Source organism: Bos indicus, chromosome 6 (genome assembly GCF_029378745.1).
Source record: "Bos indicus isolate NIAB-ARS_2022 breed Sahiwal x Tharparkar chromosome 6, NIAB-ARS_B.indTharparkar_mat_pri_1.0, whole genome shotgun sequence".
In the NCBI taxonomy this organism is placed as follows: domain Eukaryota; kingdom Metazoa; phylum Chordata; class Mammalia; order Artiodactyla; family Bovidae; genus Bos; species Bos indicus.
The window spans coordinates 41,895,349-41,919,486 of NC_091765.1; the positions used below are offsets into that span (position 1 = coordinate 41,895,349).

The 24,138-nt window shown below is 37.1% G+C and overlaps 1 protein-coding gene and 1 long non-coding RNA gene across 3 annotated transcripts in view; both read right to left on the bottom strand.

Moving 5' to 3' along the window:
• The window catches only part of KCNIP4 (potassium voltage-gated channel interacting protein 4), a 1,318,263-nt gene that overhangs the window by 916,793 nt on the left and 377,332 nt on the right, over positions 1-24,138 (bottom strand). The window lies entirely within an intron of this gene.
• Positions 1-24,138, bottom strand: part of LOC139183609 (uncharacterized) — an 80,927-nt gene that overhangs the window by 32,485 nt on the left and 24,304 nt on the right. The window contains exon 1 of the long non-coding RNA XR_011567121.1: positions 1-24,138. This exon is cut by the window's right edge and continues 24,304 nt beyond it. This is a non-coding gene — a long non-coding RNA (uncharacterized lncRNA).

Below are 24,138 nucleotides of genomic sequence, written 5' to 3' on the forward strand. Positions count from 1 at the left end.
CTGTTGTTATTTTTTTTGTTGTTTGTTTTACGATTTCCTAGCTATTGCACAGAGCTTCTTTCAGCTGCTGAATTCTCAAAGATTCAACATGACTCCTTCTCTTCCTTCTTTCACTGACATTTTTTGAGCACCTATTGTGAACAGTACTTAGGCCTTGTAGATATAAAGGTGAAAAAGACATGATTCTTAAGAGATCATAAATAGATCTAAACATAGTAACATTAGGGAGTTTATTCACTGCACCAATGATATTGACCAATGTGCTCAATGAATATTCATAAGGGTGCCCAGTTCAACTCTGGCCATCAGGCTGTGAGCGGAAGTAAGACAGGCCAAAGTATTTAATTACTGGTTTGAGACTTTTCAGCAAACTTCTTGTCTAGATGAGAAGAAGCAACATGGTCTAAATTGTACTGTTTCAAAGTGGGTAAACAGTCATCAGCCTGGGTTCACAGGAGATTGTATAGAAATCAGATCCCCACTGAGAATTTCTGTTGCTGTAAGAAACTTCAGGGCTAATTTGGGGCATGGTATAACCTATCCTATTCTGATTAATACCTTCATAATGTGGGTTAGAGACAGGACATAATGACATCATTTCGGGTCTTACTATGGGGGCTTCCCTGATGGCTCAGCCAGTAAATAATCCACCTGCAATGCAGGAGATCTGGGTTTGATCCCTGGGTTGGGAAGATACCCTGGAGAAGGGAATAGCTTACCCACTCCAGTATTCTGTCCATAGAGGAAAATCTCATGGAGATAGGAGCCTGGTGGGCTACAGTCCATGGTGTCACAGAGAGTTGGACATGACTGAGAGACTAACACTTTCAAGGGTTCAAAACTATTTTTAAGTATTTACCACATACCATCTCATTACCTCTTCACAACAATCCCATGGTGTACATATTATAGTTATCCTCATTTTACAGATGTGTCAACTGAAGCACAAGTAGGTAATCAACTTTTCCCTGAATAACGATAAATGTTGGGATAGGAATTAGGCCTAGATCATGTGTCTTCAAGGTTCATGTCTTTGAAAGTGAAAATGTTAGTTGCTCAGTCGTGTTTGACTCTTTGCAACCCCATGGACTGCAATCCACCAGGCTCCTCTGTCCAGGGGATTCTCCAGGCAAGAATACTGGAGTGGGTAGCCATTTCCTTCTCCAGGGGATCTTCCTGACCCAGGGATCTAACCCAGGTCTCCTGCATTGCAGGCAAATTCTTTACTGTCTAAAAGTAAATTTGCCTGCATTGCAGGCAAATTCTTTACTGTCTAAAAGTAAATTTGCCTGCATTGCAGGCAAATTCTTTACTGTCTTTACTACCTTTACTTTACTTTACTTTAGTAATTTACTTTACAAATTTACTTTACAAATTCTTTACTACTTTACTACTACTGTCTAAAAGTAAATTTGCCTGCATTGCAGGCAAATTCTTTACTGTCTAAAAGTAAATTTGCCTGCATTGCAGGCAAATTGTTTACTGTCTTTACTACCACGGAAGCCCACATGACTTTAAGGACTATGCAACTGAAAATTTAAATATGTGTACAATTGTACAACGGAAGTAAAAGACCTCAAGGTTTCAATTTTGAATATTTGTACTGCCTATTCCTTAAGAAAATACTTATTGAGAACCCACTATGTGCTGGCCACTGTATTCAGTGATGAATTTCAATCCTGGCCAGAATCCTCAAGAACCCATGGGAAATGAGGCAGCTGCAGGGACCACTCTAAACCTCCTGCTTTCCAGAACAACCTGGGCTGAGGCACCGAGGAGGTACCCCAGAATGCTTGCTGGCTCAACAAATCCCCAAATATAAAATTGTCATTAGAAAACAGCAACAGTTTGTCGTTTGGTTCTGCCAACATGTTGCTTCACTGTCGCTACTTTCCTAACAGTCCAGCTCTCATTTTCTGCTCACTGTTTAACACAATGGTCTATACCTCACAGAGTTTCAAATGACGATAGGCTGTTTTGTTATACTGTAAGTCCATCTATGATCACAGTAGTGCAATTGATATTTATATTTTATAGTATAATACTAAAACTTTCCAAGTGTTTAGATTAATTCTAATGGGCAAATATTTTAGTAAACCATAATTGTCTCAAAATTAATTTTACTAACACTTCCTGTATATATAACAGAAGACATCTACTGACTCAATAAATGGTGACAGCTATTAAAATTACATTTTTATTTCTACTATTGCTTTCAAGAGTTGTCCATTTTCTGAGATAAAGATTGTCTCATTTAACTTGAAATGTTGCTAAAGTCTTAGCTACATCAAATATGTGTGAAGGTTTTGAAATCCTCCCATTCCTATTACCTACCCCTCTGGGAAGAAGAAAAGAAAAACAAACAACAACAAAAAAGAAAGCCCAACAAAGCTGCCTCTACCTGGGTTTAAGCCAGGAAAGAAGAACAAAGCTTTGGTTATGATGATTACCTATAGCCCTGAATTACTCTGTTAGAAAGATGGACCCTAGTCAGGGGACAGTCTTTTGTTTGCTTAGAAAAACATCTTCACCCTTAATGGAGTCCTTACTTATGACAGTACTAAGGAGAAGCTGGAGGTATGAGGTAAGGATCTACAAGATGGGAAAAGACCAAGATATTGTAAAGAAATGAAGAATGACTGAGCTCCAGGCTGATTCAGAAGCAGGAAATGGCAGCTGAGGAGGTAAAGAGACTGTGTTTGGTGAAGGTCTTCTAGCACCAGGAGCCTGCAGACTGGGTCTGAGGAGTCTGAGGGGAAAAGAAGTGTCTAATGACACATTGCATCAAGTGATTCATGATGAGGGCTAAGTGTAAAGCCATTCCACCTACACTATCTTTATAAAATATTGCTCATGAGTGCCTCAGTGCACCTTTCTAGGAACAGACCCTGCTTCCTGACACACCACAGGATGAAAGCCAGGCTTCTCTCGGAAAGTTGAGGTGAGGGCTATGCCAACAAACCCTGCCATCAGAGGCCACTTCCCTTCAGCCTATAGTCTTTATCAAAGGATGCAAACTTTCCTTTCAATTGGTTCCTTCATAATCCACACCTCACCTGGGCTCTGTCCAGTTCTACTGTATTCATCCAGTTAGAGTTTTCCTTTGGTGAGCAGATTGGGAAGGGGGGAGGTGAGCAAAAACAAAAGGTTGAGGGAATTTTCTTAAAAAAAAAAAACAAAAAACCCACTGTTATTTCCACTGCTTCAACAGCAAGACATCTAGATATTACATACTTTTATGACATTGTGTCTTTCAGAAGAAATGAATTAGACTCTTTCGTGCTCAGTTGCTCAGTTGTATCCAGCTCTTTTCAACCCCATGGACTGAAGACTGCCAGGCTCCTCACTCCATGGGATTTTCCAGGCAAGAATATGGGAGTGGGTTGCAACTTTCTTCTTCAGGGGATATTGCTGACCCAGGGACTGAACCCACGTTTCCTGCATTGCAGATGGATTGTTTACCACTGAGCCACCTGGGAAGTCCTAGACTCCATGTGGTAAATATAAAAATAAGACATATGATATATGGGAAAACAAACATTTAGCTTAAAAGGAGAGAAAGAAATAGGGCAAGAAAAAAAGAAAAAATGCATCTTGATTCAGGACAGTCATAGATAATTATAAACCATTGATTCAGTTGGGAGAGTAAATTATTTCTGTATGGCTGAAAATCTAGAAAGCTGTCAAACTAGCAGTTAGCATGCCACTGACTATTCTAGATTAAAACAGCACCTGCCACCATTAAGTGAAGGCAGAGGAGGAGGAAGAATGAAACACTATTTTTATCCATAAACCATATTCTAAACAGCATATTAGAAGAGACAAAAATTTCCTAAGGTGGGTATAATTATGTCCATTTTAGCATCGAGGAAAACTGGGTCTTAGGGAGATGAAACCAGCTTGCCTAAGGAAAGCAGCTAGTTACTTTTCAAGAGTTACTGAACTCTTACTCTACTCCAGGCTATATACAAGATCGGGGTCAGAAAACTTTCACTAGAAGGTGCTGGATAATAAATATTTTAAGCTTTGCAAGTCATACCGTCTCTGTTGGAACTACTCAACTTTGCAGCTATAGAGTGAAACCAGCTCTAGGCAATACATTAAAGAATGAGAGTGGCTGGCTCCAATAAAACTTTATTTAGAAAAGCAGGCAGCAAGTCAGATTTGACCAGGGGCTTATCAATGTACTAGAGGATGGGGACACAACAGTGAGCAAGTCACCTCACTAATGTGTCAGAGTCGGTTTCTTAAAGGCACTGTTTTTCTTCTCTCTGCTTTGCTTAGACAATGCCTCCTCTCCCTTCCACCCCCTCAAAGAAGAGCTGAGATTTTTTTTATTTAGAAAGGTTTAACTGAACACATTAAATATTTGTAAAATCTCCCCATCTCCCCATCTGGTTCTTTTTCATTCACACACCACTGGGGCCCTGTAACTCATCCAATTTATGGATTTTCACTTTCTCTCTGTCTCTTCTCACAGTTTCCCATCCAAGTGCAAATATCCTCCTAGACCATTTTCTATTAACCAGAGCCATATTACAGCTCCTGGAAGACACATTACAGTGCATTTATTAGACGTCTCTTCAGGGGACAGTGATCTCAGAACACATCAGAATTTATGAGGTTGATGTATTTGATTAAACTGTACCACCCCTGCAGCCCCAGGCCTGGATTATCATTTCACTGTCAACATTCTTCAAGTCTTGATTTCGACATCCCTGTCACATAATTGCCCATCTTTGAGCTCAGCTTCTCTGTGAGGATAGGGACACCTTAGGGAATTTTCTGGTATCTCTGAGGTCCTATTTTGAATACTTATTCCTTTCCCCATGTTAAAACATATAAAACATTTTGAAACTAATATACTTTTTTTAGGAAAATTATGTTTCAGTGCTCTACAATCTTTTATCTATAATTTCCTTTCTTAGAAAGGGAAACATAATCAAGAGGGATTTTTTATGAAGTTTCTATTATAACTATGATTTATTATTTGTATGATACTTTAATTTCAGAGGTTTCTTAACTTACTTTCCAATTTCACAACTTCCCCTGAGGTGGGGGTGGAAACACAAATAACAATAACAATATGAAGGAATTGATGAAAGAATTGATGAAATAACAATATGAAAGAAGTGATGGCAGCTCCATGTATTAAGTATTTAATAGGTGCTACAGACTATATTTAGTACCATAAATACACTGATTTTTTTTAACATGCAAACAAAAACAGTAGAAAATTCATGAGCAAAATATAAGAACAATAACCAGCTTGGATGGCAGAGCTGTGGAGGAGGACAGCACAGACTTCTCCACTGCCTTCCACAGGTGCTTCTTACATTTTACTAGCATGGTTCTGGTTTTTAGGTGTGGGGTCAGTAACTATTTTGAGCAGACTTTGTCTGGCCACACTGACTGCTATGCTAACTTTCCTCATTTACCTATGAAAGGTGAATTGTTTATCTAAGTCTCCCAAGGATCCACTTCTATTACTTGGTTTATCTGTTTGTTTTAGTCCTTGGGTCCAGTTTCTTCTTATGCCACTTGTTTTTCTAGGATACCAGAGATTATGGATAGAAAACTGTAGGAAATACAGATAACATTTTCTTCTACTAATAAAGCTAATACTTCTTGCAAAATTAAAAAAAAAAAAGGTGTATTGTTTCAGATGCCAGGACACTTGACCTTTAGAAATCAGAATTTTGAGCTAACCTATTAAAACTGGGGGCAAACTCAAAGCAGGTTCTAGAAGAGAATACTAAATATATGACTTGATTACAAAGGAAATAAAACCTCATTCCTAGAGATTTTGAATAGATGTGGGTGGGATTCAGGAGCATACTTTTTTTCCGTTGTTTTTTTTTTTAAACAGAAATTTCTAGTGATTCTGTTTTAGGTGGTCCTTGACATCACATTAAAAAATATGAATCTAAACAGAACTACTGAAACTGCCTTTCTTCATTCTTTTACTCTCTGCTAACCAGGTCCTCTGATTCAGTCCACTGGGAGGGCTTGTCCTGGTCGTGTCAAGGTACCGCTTCCTTCCTGAAGCTGGTAAACAACATAAAAGATATCAGGTTGAGACAAGAGGCTAACTCAATATCAACATACAACAACCTTTTGTATTTTTGTACTTGGACTGGAACCATCTAAGTTTTGACCGATCTTAATGCTTCCTAAACTTTCTGAACTATCGACTTTTAAGGTTCATCTTTTTTCCAGTCTTGCCTACATTCTTGCCCAAATACTGGAGCAACACTTATACCTTGCATGTTCTCATACTATTGGGTTGGCCAAAAAGTTCATTTGAGTTTTTCCATAAGATGCAATGGAAAAATCCAAACAAATGTTTTGGGCAACTCAATACTTTTATTTTTACAGGATTGTGAATTATTCTTTACAATTTGGTATCTGAGTAGACTCCCTCCAGACTACCATATGCTCCATCCATTCCCAATGAGAGCATTGTTCACAGGTTCCTTCTCAAATCTAGAAATAGCCCTTATTCCCAGCCTTGAATTATGTTTCCTTGCTTGTCTACTGGCTAATGGACATCTTCCCTTGGAAGTCCCAAGAGATCTCAAACTCATCATATCAATACCTCAGACCTGAGCCCCTTTCTGAGTTTTTTTTTTCAATTCTATTTAATTTTGCTGTCACTGATTCAATTAGCAATATTAACCAAACAGAACAAATACCAGGTTCCATCACATAGTTCTTATTTTTTCTTTTGCCCAGCATCCACTCACTCACCAAACAACACTGATTCTATATTATTTTAAAGCTAACCCTTCTACTTTATGCTTACCACAGATGCCTCAGTTCAAGCTCTCAATATTTCTCAGGTTCCAGTGTCAAAGTGTTCTCTCTGGTCTTTCTCTCTGGCTCCAGTCTCCCTCCTTACAATTCTTTCTTTACATTGCAGCCTGAATGATGTTATAAAACCCAAACCTCATCATGCTGTGCTCTCATTTTCTCCTTAAGACACATTATGTTTTCATACTGTGAAAAGAATAAATTTCAATATCCATACCATTCAAAAAAATAAATATATGGCCTAGACTCTGGCAGTTTATCCAAACTGACCTTCATCTCCACATATATCTAATATACAAAAATCCGGTTATAATAAGCACTTAAAGTAACCAAAATGTTTCTAGCCTCTACCAGTCCAACTCAAACTACCATTGTATTTTTCTAACCCTAAGCAAGATCCTCTTCTTTCGTCCTTCTCACTTCCTAGAGATATTCTCCACTTGATTCCCCTCAAAATGAATTTTAAAAGCATAATTATCATGCCAATCCTTTGCACGATTCACCAGTGGCTGAACCAGGAATTAAAAAAAAAAAAAAAAAATCCATACTCCATCTTTGGTCTGTAAAGCTCCATATGATCTGACTCTCACCCACTCTCTGTCCTCCTCTTTCCAATCTCCCATTCAAATCATGCAATCAAACTGATATTCTTTCTGATCCTCAAACGAACCAAGCTCATTTCTGCTTTAGGGACTCTGCACTTGGAACCTTCTTGTAGCTTTCCCTTCATGTATATGCATGGCTGGTTTCCATTTATAGAGGTTTTGATTGTCACTCTATTAGAGAAGCTTTCCTTGACCATACCAGCATATGTTGGCTGTGCTCACAGTAACTTCATATTACATTATTTTGTTTATGGCATTTCTCACTATAGAAAATCACCATTAATTAATTAGCTTACTAATTTATTTATGCCCCTCCTCCCACCCAACTATAAGCTTATCACAGACAAGGCACTAGCTCTATATTTCTTGTAGAATGTCTCAACAATTTTGTATATATTACTTTTCTGTTTGGAATATGATTCTCCAACCTGTCCACTGATCACTTGACAGGCTCTTTCTTGGTCACACTTCAGTCCTTGGTTTCAACAGCTCTTCTGTAAAGAAGTCCACTCTTTACCCTAAACAGAGTAGCTCTTACCCAGAGCTGACTCTGCTATATATAGCCCATGCTTTGTAACAGCACTAAACTGCTTCATAATTGCATGCATGCCCTTCTTTCTAACTAGATCTCCCTGATAACTGTATCTTGTTCACCATAGTATCCTCTGCATAGTACAATAAATTTGTTGCCATAATCTATACCATAGTGTAGAAAGACTTTGTGACACTGTGATAATCAGAGTGACACAGGCTTAAAATTAAAAAATAAGGTGAGTTCAAAGTCTTACTCTGTATGTATGTGTTTATGTATATATTGGTATGTGTTTCTACTTTTAATATAAAGATGCACAAATATGTAAAACATGGATAATCCTCAAGTACAATCATTTAAAGAAATTCTGTATAATTGTTTTCATTATTTAGAATATGTTTTTAAACATATCTGATCATTTACTGCTGATTTTAAAATTGGTTGTAGTTTATTTATCTTGCTGAATTTGATTTGTGAATGTATATACTCTTCTAAATTGATATATTTAGTATGAAGAAGGAAGAGTAAGAATCAATTAATATATAATACCTAGTTCATATAAGGGGCTTTAAAATACTTCCTAATTGAATAAATGAATAAAAAGATTCAGTGGGGAACTAATCACTGGATTTCAATTATTTCAATGTTTATGAAACCTATTAATGGATAAAAAATAATGTCTGTCTATAAGCATTTATATAAATGTTAAGTGTACCCTTGTATCTACATATCTATTAAGCTTCAACTACCTTTTATTTTTGGGAATTGCATTTAATATATTTATTTTCAGGAAAAAACAACTTTAACAATCCTTAAGAGGCTCATGATCAAGTCTCTCTGTTGGTGACGCCAAAGAGCTGTAAAAAATCTTTTATCACCTCTCATTATATGGATGAATAAACTTATTTCAACATTTATTTACTAACATTTACAGTTTCTTTAGTTTTCCAAATTCTGTTTTGAATCCCTCCACTGTGTCAGCAAAATGACCTTGGAGTGGAGTTGCATCTGCAAGTTTGATAAAGCCATAGAGATTACTGCAGTTCATTCAGGTATTTTGAATATCTTTAAGAATATTTGGTAGAAAAAGAAGAGAACAAGAAAGAAGAAGAAATGTAAGACTTCAAGAAAGAAGAAAATGAAAAATCCAATCAAATTATTTACTGGTTGGAGACTGAGAATAGATCAGGAATTACATTACATAAACAAAGAGGCCAACCCTCTTTTTAAAAATTTTGCAGCCCATGACCTCTGCTGCTCCAGCACCCTGTCAGTTGAGCTAAAATCACTGGATACAACCAAAATTAATGGAAAAGAAATTGGTTGAGTGGCCATTTATGGTCCAACTCTAAATAAATTAGAATTAAGTAGTAATGATTGAAAAGAGTCCCAGATTATATACATGACAATGGTGTCTCTGACTAGGAATGCAACTTTCAATCTCAAAGAAGACATAATTCAAGAGTAAAAGGACTTAATAAAATCAAAATTATAGTAGTTGTAATTATCCCAATAGATTCTAAGAATTTGCACATTTGCAATTTGTGTCCCTGAAATGCTGAAAAGAACTTAGTCTATTTATGTGATAGTCTTGTATAACTTCAAAACTGAAATTAAGTAATTTACATGTGATTTTAGGCTGAAACTTGAGACTTATGTGCAGTTATAGGAGTCCAAAGAGCATATTTTGGTTCACTGATCATCAATGTCTAGTTTTTCAGCTTCACAGTAATTATTTTGTGCAAAGAAAATTTTAGTTAAGTCAGTGATCTAAAAATGAAGTAAACTGTATTACTTTTATAATTATATATCTTCTATGACACTGCATAATTGTGGCTAATGAAATTATCTATTCCTACAGTACAGCAGTGGAGTCCTTCTTTGCCTCAAGTCAAATAACTTGCCCAGAAACTTAAGAGTGTAAGTGCTTACCTACTTTTCATTCCAATTTTAGGTGATAATGACATTGACTATAGCTAATTTTTAATGCTCTTATTCTATGCTAGACAGTGTTTCAAGTGATTTTATATATATATGTGTGTATATATATATATATATATACACACGTTCACACACACACTCATCCTATAAGATAGAATGCCTCTATTTATAGTCATTCTTGCTGCCTCTATTTCTAAATGAAGAAACCAGAGGAAAAAGGAGGTCAAGTAATCTGCTCAAGTTTACACATCTAACTAATCATTTTGGAACTGGAAATTTTACTCAATAGTTTTGTGATTTCAGAGTAAAATGCGTATCCTTTGCAATCCAACAATAAATGGTAATGCCCCTCAATCTTGTTTATCACAAAAGCATTTCTCTTCAAATATCAGAAAGAAATGGAATTTAGCAAATCAAATTAAACTGAAGATCTATTTGCTATTGGACTTCTTTTTTAACAGTGAATAATAGCCCTCTTTTATCTTTTATTTCAATACAGATTTTCATATGTTAGCTGTGGTTAAAATAAACCCAACATGGAATGCCTTTGAAAAATAGAAACTGTTATTTGGTCTTAAAAAATTAAGATATACTTTGATATTCCTTTTGCCATACTAAATTTAGACAAATTCATGCAATTCCTTTGAAAATCACTAAGGGACAAAGAGATTGGAAGATAAACTCAAGAAAAGTAAAGGAGTTGAGTGGAAACAGCTTTCACTTCAATCAGTTACTCCCAAAGCCTCAAAGCTGTCCAATTACATCTCTCCAGATCTCCAGTTGTGTCAGAACATTCCCAGTGCAAATGAACATCACAATCCAGTTAGCATAGTTTTAAGTGTTGTGCCTTGAGCATTCTCTAAATTTGAAAGGACACAAGAATGTTTCTGGGGACAGAATATTAAGACTTCTTTGGTGGGTTTTCAGGTGGGCTGATCCCTGGAAGGCAAATGTAGTTCTGATTGAAATGAGGAAACATTGTCTGCCTATGGCTCAGAACCTCAAGAGAGCAAGGGACCAGGCATGTCATAAACACAAACACCAACCCCTCCAGGGGACAAGGCCATCTGGTTTACCGCAGACGCATTTGTCAGAAATTACAGATTCCACAAGTTCTCATTTACTCTGTTGGTCTGTGCTGTGTTTAGAATGTCATACTGTTCAAGGCTCGCAATATGGCTCAGAGGGTCAGTAAGCTTTCCTAGGGCGCTCCAGGCTCTTTCCCAAAGTCAATGAGTAAAAGGCAGTAAATGAGGCAAGTGAATTTTAGAACAGAGTCCTTATGTGATTCAGTCCCACATCCTGGGCTGCCCTGGGCCATGGCCAAAAGCTTCATGGTGTGATCAATACACCTGGTCTTAAAACGCTCTATTTTTAAGACTCCCTTTAAAATGCTTATTTTACCGACTTTAAAAACCACTACAGGATTGGCGTTCTCTCTACCTATAGGAGAGGCCCAGGCGGTTAGACCCTGCCCCGGATGTGGGTGCGGCTCTGAGGTAAAAAAAAAAAATAAAAAAATAAAAAAACAAAAACCACTACAAATTAGTTTCCACATGGAAACAGAGATACCCACTTCCCAACCAAAAATATAACAAGTTTGTTTTTGTAGGTAAACAAAGATAGTTACCTAACCCCTGCCTCCATCACCATCAACTCACAAGGGTCAGAGGACAGTGGCCATGGGTGGGTGAAGGGGAGTGAGGCCTCTCCCAGCCAGATGATGCTACCCCTCTGCTGACCTAGAAATGCTGCCCAGTACGTTTCCCACTTTCCATTATCTTCTCTTTCGGCAGGAAACTACATACAAAGAATAAGACATGCTTTCAATATTAAAACCAGCACTTTGGACAAGTTTAGGGGGGAATTAAAGCCATGCATGAATAGCTAAAGAAAGTATTATTTGAATGGTGGACTGGGGCCTTGGTCATCCAGATGTGGGAACTCAGAGAAAGGAAATCCCAAGATGTAACAACTTCATAATTTCCAAATCATGGTACTTGATTTGAGAGTGCAATACAACATTAATCTTGAAACTCCATGTATACAGGACACGACACTTTTAACACAGCCCTGAGGACTGGTGCTGATTAAGGGAGTTTTCTTTTTGAGAAACACATGACTTGAGAACAGTAATTAGTAGATGTATTAGTTTTCTATTACTGCTGTACCTAAACCTAATTATCACAACTTCAATGGTCTCAGTCAACACAAATCTGTTTCTTAGGATGCTATAGGTCAGAAGTCTAATGTGGGTTTCACTAGACTGAAATTAAGGTGTCAACAGGACTACATTCTTTTCTGGAGGCTCCATGGGAGAATCCCTTTCTTTGATTTTCTTGCTTTCAGTGGCTGGCTGTCTTTTTTGGATTGCTATCTGCTGCCATCTTTGAAGCCAGAAATGGTGGGGTGAGTTCTTCCTATATCACATCATGCCAACATTTTCTTTGGTCTCCCTCTTTCACTTTTTAGGACTCTTGTGATGACACTGGACCCACACAGATGTTCCAGGAAAATATCCTTATTTTAAGGTCAGCTGGTGAGCAACCCAAATTCTTTTTTGCCATGTAACATAACACATTCATATAATATGTTCCAGTCCATTAAGTCTGCATATATCTTATCTACTTGGTGCTAATACATTCCCAGAGTCCCTGATTCTCAAAGAACACCAAGGCATATGACTGGGAATCTTTCCGCATTTCTAAATAGTATGTGACAGCTAAAATACAGTCCAAGAAGGTATCAATTGAAGTTGGTTCACTGCAGAACATGTAGACTGGTAGTGGGTGGTGCTTTCTGACAATCAAAATTTAGCCTCACCACCGACTTAGCCAAAGGCTATCTGTTTTATCCATATTAAGAGATACACAAAGTACTGGAAAGACAGATGAGAGATAAACTGGTTTTCTTGGATTTTCTTGAATTAAAGAAAAAACTTCTACAAGATTATGTTTAATTTAAGCTTTGAGATATGTAGGAAGCTCAGCAAGATGAAAAGGAATGGGTAGGAGAAAATCATTAAATAAAAGAGAAATACCCAACTCTCAATGTTGAGAAAAATACATTTTGATCAAAAACATACTTAAAAATATCTGAGGTATTTATGCTTGAATCAGGCACATTGATATTATCAACTGGGTGGTCTCAATAGAGTGAAATAAATAGAGATGTATCCTTTTGGTTTTTCCCATAGAGTTACAGATAGCCCTCCCTTTGCACAGCACCAGCACTATATTAAATGAAATATACTCACTTTGACCAATTCCTAATTTTACATGAGTTTCAGTTAACATGGTTCTGTACAAAATAAAGATTGCCTGTATGTCCATTTTTAATCAAATATTAAAATAATGACTAAAGAATATACTCATTAATTCAGAATTGTTTGAAGACCAGAAAATTTATGAATAGTAAATAAAAGAGGATTAGATTTAAAAGTGATCCTGAAAAACTAGAGCAATATATAATCAAAGGAAGATGATTTTCCTAACAAAATATGTGTGTGCATGTGCTCAATTGCTCAGTTGTGTCTGACTCTTTGCAAACCTACGGACTGTAGCCTGCCAGGCTCCTCTGTTGATGAGATTTCCCAGGCAAGAATACTGGAGTGGGGTGTCATTTCCTTCTCCAGGGTCTCTTCCCCACCCAGGGATTGAACCTAGGTCTCCTGCATTGACAGATTCCTTACCACTAGCACTACCTGGGGGGCATGGTGGTAATCAAAAGTAAGATGATATTTCTTAACAAGATACCCTCAGGGTAAAATAGCGATAGGAAAACACTATCACATCAAAATACAGACACTGATCAGTTAGGGATAATAATAGAAGAATGATAGATGAATTTTACTGTCCTACACACAGACACAAGAACAAGGAAGACATGCAGTGAGCACCCTACTATGTGCCCAAACTGAGCTAATCTAAATACACTTGTGGTCATCACACTTAATACCTGAAAAATCTCTACATGATAGGTTTTACCATGCTCATTATTTACATTTGAAAAACTTGAGATCCAAAGGAGTTAGATAAATATCTTGGTGCTATTGGAGATGGGCTTTGCATCTAAAACTCTCTGGCCTGAAAGATTATCCCATGCCTATAATTTCCCACTTCATACCAAGAACACTGACATGCATAGAGTATGATGTGCAGTAGCCAGGCAGAAACTGTTACACCCTGCAGATAAAATATATTGAGTGGATACCACCATTGCCATACTACAGATTTCCTTTAGATTATAAAACCATTTGGACTACAAACTACTTTTCTGCTAAAAGTTATGATTGGTCATACTCTTTGGAAAATTTGCGAGTTTTGGAGACTGGGTTTCCCTGTCTTAACACTGCAAATACAAGAATGGTAAAAATGTGTGAGACAAAGATTGGTAAAGATGCTTGCATAAGGAGGCAGATGAATCTGAAGAATGTACTAAATACACTAGAATTTTTGTCTGAGAGAATGCAGAGGTTTAAAAACACAGTACATTTTTTTATTAGGGCTACCATGACAAAGTATCAAAACTGTCATGATGAAGCCACACACTGAGTGGCTTAACCAACAGAAATTTATTTCCCCACAGTTCTGGAGGCTAGAAGATCAAGATCAAAGCAACAGTACAGTTAGTTCCTTCTGAGGACCATGAGAGAAGATGATGCTCCAGACCTCTCTCTCCTTGGCTTACAGATTGCCATCCTCAACCTGAGTCTTCAAACTTTCCCTCTAGACATGTCTGTGTCAACATTTCTTCTTCTTATACGGACACCACTATCCTGGCTTGGGGCCTATTCAAATGACCTATTTTAACTTAATGACCTCTATAAAGATCCTATCTCCAAATACAGTTCCATTCTGCAGTATTGAGGGTTAGAGCTTCAACATATGAGTTTTGGAGAGAGAACACAATCCAATCTATGACACAGAGGGGAAAGAAATCATATTAGGGACTTTATCCCTATGAAATCAAATGTGCATATAATACACAAAATACCAGCAGGAATATAAAGTCATTTATATAAACAAGCAATCAAGGAATTAACAGGGTACTGTTAATGCCTATTAACATTATTGATGAAGATAAATCTGTAGCCCCTAATATCTGTATCTTTACAGATTTACACGGTTTATGCTCCCCTCCCCCACATTAAGACGTGCTCTAACTTTTCATTCTATAATCTCAAGAATAGGCATGTAGGTGTACCACACATATTTCTTGGGAAATAACATTCTTCAAGGTCATGTGACTTTGGTGGGATCCCTTCATGCCTAGGCATATTGTTAGGGAGATTGGAAAATCAAGAACAGAAGAATCTAATGCCTCCAAGCATTAAATCTAAGATAAAGACCAAGATCACTGTTTGCTTTCTTAGAAAACTAAACTAGAGAAACTGCATGCTTTGCATTTTCTCAATGTTTTAAATTCTCCTCATTCAACAGCCTTCACAAAGGCCACTCATGCAGTAGAGTAGTGACATTATTGCTTTTTTAAAAATAACTCCTCAAAATGTATGATTCAGACCTGTCAACTCAAAGTTAGAATTGAACATTCCACTTTCCTTCCATATATTTTGTGAGAGAAAGAAGATTGATTTTTTTTTTAAAGCAGCCATTTTCTCTGTTTTGTTTTAGGCTGAAATTGGTTGTCAGGATTGAGCATGGTTGAAATATTATGTTCACTAAATGAATGGAACTGGGTTGTATTCCATAGTATGCCTTAAAAGTGAAAACAAAACAAATTGTTTTTGTGCAGAAAACTAGCATACTGATAATGGGCTGATTTGAGCCGAACCCCTGAATCACTGAAGCATTAACTTTCAAAGCTGGACGCTGACTTTTTGGGTTGTCTGTAGTGGGCACTTAATTTAACTAAAGAGACAGTATCAGATGGAAACAATTAAGCTCTATTGGTATATTTTAGATTGACATCTTATACACCATTGCTTTTTAATGAAAAGCTCAGTATTATGTTTGACAGATCAGTTGTTCATTGTGTATAGATGGGGCAGAAAGGGACATGCAATATCAAAGCTGATTAACTCAGCAAAGCAGTCAATGATACTGTTGCCTTTTATCAAAGCCAATGGCTTCAGGTATGCCGGCTTGATAGAGGTAAGTGCAACCACAACACAATCATAATAAATGGTAACTGCAAATCATAATAAGCACTATCAAAGGGTATTATTAAAAAAAAACACCGAGGGAGTATATTTTGCTTTGGTGATACCATGAAAGTCTCCTAACAGACCTAATACTGTTCTTAATTTTTAAAAATGGCAAGCAAAGAACATATAAGTCATCTGTTCAAAGATCTGCAGGAGAAAAAAGGTTCATTTCAGTGTCACAGGTCCTGTTTCCATCAGTTTAATTTTGAAAGCCTTCCAGCTCAGGGACTACTCTACCATGCTGTAAAATAAAGGCTAATTGAGATTTCTTCCTCAATCTAGTATATCTTATAACTACATAGGTAGACAGTTGCAGTCAGTGAGTCACCCACCTTATACTCATGTCCTTGGTTAGGCCTCTGCCACCTTGAATAGGGATGATGTAGGCTAACTAACAGTATATTACAGAAATGAGTGTGTGGTGTCAGAGGCAAGGTTATACGAGAAACTGCAGCCTCAGGCGTGCTTTTTCTCTTGGCTCACCCTCTGTGGGTGAAGCTAGTAACCATATAAGCGGGCATTTAAGCAGCCCCGTGGAGAGCTCCACAGAGAGGAACTGAGGCCTCCTGCCAAAACCCAGCACCATTCACTTACCATATGAATGAGCTACCTTGTTAGAGGATGCTCCAGGCCCTGTGAGTCCTTGAAATGACTGTTAACTTGAGAAATCCCAGCTAGAAAACAGTTCAGCTGCTGGATTCTTCATCAACAAAAGCTATGAAATAACAAATGCTTATATTTTAAAATTTTAAGATTATATATTATGCACTAATCGATTAACTGATACACTAATAAACTCTAACTCTGAAATAATCTCTTAGAATCCCTCAGTGTTGCCCAAGTATTACAAGTAAATATGGGCTGGGTGAGGCCACCATTTCCATAAATGGTGAGGAGTGTTCCATGGACATATTTACAGGAGAGAATGGTCCATAGGGAAGCAATTCATCCATTTGTCAGTGGATCCAGCTAGGACCCCAATGACACTTTCATTCCTCCTGCTGTTCAGAGAAAATTAATTCAGCCTTGAGCTGAATAGAATAAATACAAACTAAAAAGATTATCAGAGTGTGACTCTGTATTCATGCAGACAGCACTCTCCTTGACATGAAGGATGAAAACTGTTAAGGCATATGATATACAACCTGCCAGGGTATAAAACCACACCAGCAAAACATATTCTGGTCAAATAACCTCACCAGCTTAAAAGCAACTCTTCTACAGTTGACATAAAATAGATGTACCTTCATTAGTGACTATTTTTACCCTTCCACATAGAGAGATATGGGGTAGGGGGACACTTAACTATCTAAAATCATCTATATATACATCAGATCAGATCAGTCGCTCAGTCGTGTCCGACTCTTTGTGACCCCATGAATCGCAGCACGCCAGGCCTCCCTGTCCATCACCAACTCCCGGACTTCACTCAGACTCATGTCCATCAAGTCAGTGATGCCATCCAGCCATCTCATCCTCTGTCGTCCCCTTCTCCTCCTGCCCCCAATCCCTCCCAGCATCAGAGTCTTTTCCAATGAGTCAACTCTTTGCATGAGGTGGCCAAAATACTGGAGTTTCAGCTTTAGCATCATTCCTTCCAAAGAAATCCCAGGGCTGATCTCCTTCAGAATGGACTGGTTAGATAGACATATACAATATTAAAGCCCATCAAAACAGCTAATATGTTACAATTAATTTTAGGTCAGCTATGTGTTTATTTTGGTCTTCTCTGATGGCTCAGATTGTAAATAAACTACCTGCAATGTGGGAGACATGGGTTCCATTTCTGGGTTGGGAAGACCCTCTGGAGGAGGGCACGGCAACCCACTCCAGTATTGTTGCCTGGAGAATCCCCAAGGACAGAGGAGCCTGGTGGGCTTAGTCCACGGGGTTGCAAAGAGTCGGACACAGCTGAGCGACTAAGCACAACAGCACATGGGTTTATTTTGGAAAAGGAATCTAAATCATTGAGAAGCAAATTCCATGGTGCCAGCTGCTCTTAAAGGAACATAACCACTGGTTTTAATATACATTTAGCAGACAACCTCCATCCCTCTGAGGTGAAGCACACCTGTAATGTTCATGGAAATAGAAAACTAGGCTTTCTTTCTCTGGGTGTGGCCACCTCCATGGGATGGACTTCCCCAGTTAAAAACTAGTTAGTTAAAAACCGTGAAATTAAGAGTAACATAGGTAGAAATAATGAAAAAAGGGAGGAAAGGATGGAGGGAGGAAAAATACATGAAAATTAAAGCCACAGAGAAAGAAAGGAGGCAAAAGGGAAAGTAGGGGGAAAAAAGATTAATGATTGGAGTAAAATAAAGCAAAAGAATAACATTAAAGGTGGGCATTTTAGAAACAGAGGGAATACTCCTAACTCATTCTATGAGGCCAGCATTACTCTAATACCAAAACCAGACAAACACATTACAAGAAAAGGAAACTACAGACGAATCTCTCTTTTGAACAAGCATGCAAAATCTTTGACAAAATATTAGCAAATAAAACCAAACAATTTGTAAAAAGAATTATACACCAAGACCAAGTGGGATTTATCTGAGGTATGCAAGGCTGGTTCAACACTTGAATATCAATTAATGTAATCCATCAAAACAACACCCTCCCCCGCAAAAATCATAGGTCATACCAACAATGTCGAAAAAGCACATGACCAAATCCAATACCCAGTAAAATACTCAGTTAACCAGATACAGAGGGAAGTTTTCTCAGATTCATAAGGACTATCTGTAAAAACCCTGTATAACTCACATAATGGCAAGGAACTTGAAGTTTTCCATCTAAGATCATGTACAAGGAAAAGACGTCCCTTCTCACCACTTGTTTTCAACATCATATTGAAAACTGTGGCTAATGCAAAAAGATAATAAAAGGGAATAAAAGGTATACAGATTGGAAATGAGAAACTGTCTTTGTTGACAGTTAATATAATCATATACAGAAAATTCTAACAAAATAAGAGCAAACAAAAAATTATTGGAACTAATAAACAATTATAGCGAGGTTGCAGGATACAACATTAATTTACAAAGGTCAATCACTTTCTTATATGCCACCAATGAACAAGTAGAATTTGAAATTAAAAGCATAATTCTATTTATATTCAGCATTCCCCAAAATGAAATACTTAAGTATAAATCCAACAAAATATGTACAAGAGTTATATGAAAAAACTACAAAACTCTGATGTGTAAAATCAAAAAAACTAATTGAATGAAGTATTAGTTTATGGTTGTAGATAGAAAGAATCAATATTATCAAGATTTCAGTTCTCTCCTATTTAATCTATAGGTTCAATGCAATCACAATCAAAATCCCAAATTATTTTCTGTATATCAACAAAACAATTCTAAAGTTTATATGAAGAGGCAAAAGACCCAGAACAGCCAACATGATACTGAAGGAGAAGAACGAAGTCAGAAGACTGATAACTACCAACTTTGAGACTTACTATAAAGCTACAGTAATCAAGACAGTTCGATACTGGCAAAAGAACAGGTCATTGGGACAGAATAGGGAATTCAGAAATAGACTTACATAAATAAACCCAATGGTTCTTTGACAAAAAAGTCAAGTCAAGACAATGAAGCTACAGTCTTTTCAACAAATGGTTTTGGAACAAGTAGACAACCACATGGGGAAAAAAAAAAAAAGAACCTAAACACATGGATGAAAATTAACTAAAAATGGATTAAAAAAAAACCCTAAATGTAAAATAGCAATCTATAAAACTCCTAGAAGATAATATAGGGTAAATCCTAGATGAGTTTTGGTAAGGTGCTGAGTTTTTAGATATAACACCGAAGGTAAGATCCATGAAAGAAATAAGAGATAAGCTGGAATTCATTAAAACAAAAAACTCTGAAAGACAATGTTAAGATAATGAAAAGACAAACCACAGACTGAGAGGAAATTTTTCAAAACACACATCTGATAATGAATTGTTATTCACAACAGGCAAAAACTCAAAACTTAACATTAACAATGTGATTTTAAAAGTGGGCCAAAGATCTCAATACACATCGCATCAAAGAAGATACATGTGCATGTTAAGTAAGTCACTTTAGTCGTGTCTGACTCTTTGCGACCCTGTGGACTGTAGCCTGTCAGGCTTCTCTGTCCATGGGATTCTCCAGGTAAAATACTGGAGTGGGTTGCCATTTCCTCCCCCAGGGGATCTTCTCGAACCAAGGAGTGAACCTACATCAGGTGGGTTCTTTACTACTAGCCCCACCTGGGAAGCCCAAGGAAGATATACAGATGGCAGAAAAGCATATGAAATTATGCTACATATCACATGTCATTCAGGAAATGTGAGTTAAAATGAGATAACACAAATTAAAATGGACAAACTCTGAAACACTTACATAGAGTATGGATGTCGAGCAACATAAATCTTCATTATTGATAGTGGAAATGAAAAATATCACAACCACTTTGGGAGACAGTTTGGTAGATTCTCACAAAATAAGAAAAATATTTCTTACAATACATTCTCTTGCTAGATCCAGCATCCATGCTCCCTGGCATTTATACAAACGAGCTGAAAACAGAAGTTCACACAAAGACTTAAACATGGGTGTTTATAGTAGCTTTATTCTTAATTGCCAAAACTTGGAAGCAATCATGATGTCATTCAATAGGTGAAAGGGTAAATGGATTACGGTACATTCAAACAGTGGAATACTATTCAATGCTAAAAAGAAATGAGTTACCAAATCCTGAAAAGACACAGAGGAACATTAAGTGTATATGACTAAGTGGAAAAAGTCAGTTTTTCAAAAGTTTTTTTTTCAAAATGTTACTATCCAACCATATGACATTCTGGAAAAGGCAAAATTGTGAAGACAGTAAAAAGATCAGTGGTTCCCTGATCAGGAAATCTTGCTGGCTCCCTATACTCCAACCATTGTTTATCCCTCCCTATTGCTACCTTGGACTAAGCATGATCTCTTGTCTAGATTGTTTAAAGAGCCTAAGAATTGGTCCTCTGGCTCCTATCTTTATCCTTTCTCATCAATTGTGAACACAGACACTGTGATTCTCTTAAAAAGTAGGTCAGGTCATATCATGACCCTGATTTAACCTTCATTGTCTTCCCAGTTCATTTCACATAAAACCATGCCAGGTTCTAGAACACTGGTTTCCCAGCTACTGCCCTAACCTTAGCTCCTTTATTCTTTCTCTTGCTCAGTCCAGACAGTATGATTCTTGGCTGTTCCTCCAATAGAATGGGCAAGTTTCAGCCCTAAGGCTTTGCATTCAGGGCTTCCTGCTCCTGGGAATGTTTTTTCCCAAATATTTTTATACTTTCACCATCTTCACATTTTGCACATTTATATATGGCCACTCTTTTCACTGTAGCGTTCTTCCCTTCCATCCACCTCTACTTTGCAATACCAAAATTCATTACTACCTAACTTACTGTCCAATTTACTTATTTTTTCCCACTGGAGAATAGAAACCCCACCAGGGCAGAAATCTTAGTTTGCATTGTCGACTAATTTCAAATATCCACAACTGTTCCTGAATACATAGTTCATGCCTATATCAGTTTCCAAGGGTTGTCCTAACATATTATGGCAAACTGGGTGCGTTAAAAAACAGAAATTTATTGTCTCATACTTATGGAGGCTAGAAGTCTGAGATCAAGGTGTCAGCAGGGCCATGCTCCCCAAGATACCTGTAGAGGAGGATCTTCTCCCTAGATTTCTTGTAGTTTTCTGACAGTCCTTGCTGGTTCTTGGCTTTCAGCTCTTCAGTCTCTGTCTCTATGATCTCACAATGTTCTCCCCATGTGTCTCTGTGTCTTCTAAGGACAGTAGTCATATTAGATTAAGGGCCGACTCTACTTCAGTATGACTTCATCTTAACTTAGAATTTTAGTTACATCTAATTAATCAGTTAACCTAAGTGATCAATGACCCTATTTTCAAATAAGATCACATTCTGAGGTACCAGTAGTTAGGATTTGCAAAGATCTTTTGGGGGGACAAGATTCATCCCCAAACAGTGTCCCAATATGTTTTACAATAAGTCAGTTGAAGTCTGAAAGTGACACAGGGGCTCAGAAACATTGTTTTGCTGAGGATGATATGGAAGGTCCATTATGATGGTTAATATCTCTGAATAAAGATTCATTAAAAACATAAAAGTAGCTGCTTTCATAATTACTTTTGAGCTTATAAATTTTTACCCTGTACCCTTTTTGATGGGCTCCCTGGTGGCTCAGTGGTAAAGAATCTGCCTGCCAATGCAGGAGACACAGGTTTGGTCCCTGGGTTGAGAAGATCCTGTTGAGAATGAAATTGCAACCTGCTTCAGTATTCTGCCCAGAAAATCCCATGGACAGAGGAGCCTGGAAGGCTAGGGTCCATGGAGTTGCAAAGAGTCAGACATGACTTAGCAACTAAACAACAAAACCAACAACCTTTTTTTGATAAACATAAAAAATGTGTATTATCCCCTTTTTAAAAAATATGCCTTCATATTACAAAATAAAGCTAGTGATTCTTTAACATAATCTTCGATCATAATATTGAATATGTTTAAAATACACACAGCCACCCCACATTCTCTCTCCTATGAAAATCACAATGAAATGGGTCTTAGTTTCAGAAAATAAGATAGCAAGAAAAATAAGTTTATTATGTCTGTAGTGGAAAATACCAACATGATACAATAAATATGACAATTATTGCTATTTTTTCCATTGGAAAAATATGCTTTTCTTTTAATTTCCCTAAAGGTCTATAGCTTATTTCTAGATTACATGCTATCATAATTTCTTTTTTGGAATTTTAAACAATAAACCATTATTGTATCATAAATAAATTATAAAATAATTCTTTTCCTTAAAAGCTCAATAGAATTTTTCTGCTTTAATGCCTCCTATGCCTCTTTAATTCTGTATTTATATTTATGACAGGAACCAGTTTTCAGTTAAAAAAAAAAAACAACTCCTGTGATGTAAGGATGGGGAATACATTATTCCACCCTCCTTTGAATAAACATGTTCAGAAATTGATCTCCTCTTTCTAGATTTGTGACTTTCCAAACTCCTCCAGGCAAGAAGAGGATGCTCCAATATGACTTCTGATCATTGGTTTCAACTTTTCTGACATTAGCAAAGTCTTTGGGGAAATCCAAAATTCATCTATCCCTTCAGGTCTCTGTGAATTTCAATTACCTGACAGATAATAAGAAGATGCACTTATTTTGCTAACAAAACTTTTAGAGAAAATATACTAAGGACAGAAGGGACTCCAAAAGAAACAACTTGTCTAGAATTTTCTAAATCATGATGGCTTTGGTGTCAGTGGTGGAACATGAGATGTTTTTAAGTAGTAATACACTATTTTACAAGTTGATTTTAAGAGGAATGTATTGTATTTGTTTTGTATGTGTATTAATTCAGTTTGCTGAGGTAAAAGACTCAAAGAGCTATTATTCTTAGTTTGGGTGGGGAATTTCAGCAAACTCAAACTAGATGTGTCAAGAAGAAATAGCTATTTTAGCTTGTGATTTCATAGATATTGCAGTTTAAGAGAATGTGCATTTATTTAAAAAAAATAAAAGGTCAACTAATTTAAAGTCTATTGAAAGGACACAAATAGCATGAAAGCAGTCCTTAGATCTATCTAAAATATGAAGATGATACCAAAAATCGCTGAAGTTTAGGAAACATTGATGTAGCAGGTAAGCAGACTAGAGAAAGGGGTAAAGTGACTCCTCTGCTCAAGAGTTACTGCTCCAGTTGGAAAATAATTCTTTCCTTGGCTCTTTCGCGCTCTCTCTTTTTTTCCTCTGCTTATCCCTCTGCTTTTACTTCTGTCTCTGTATATATGAATTTATATATTTTCTATATTATTACCACTTGTTCACTGGTCTGCTTCCTCTAGTAAATTGTGAGCTGCTTAGGATCTCACTTCATTCATCTTCGTGCAACCATCAGCTGGTAGGATGCCCAGCACACAGTAGGGTTAAATAGATGTTGAGTAACAGCAGAGCTGGGGCTCAGTCTTCTAGCGTCTGATCTCCGTCACTAACTCTCCTGCCCACTT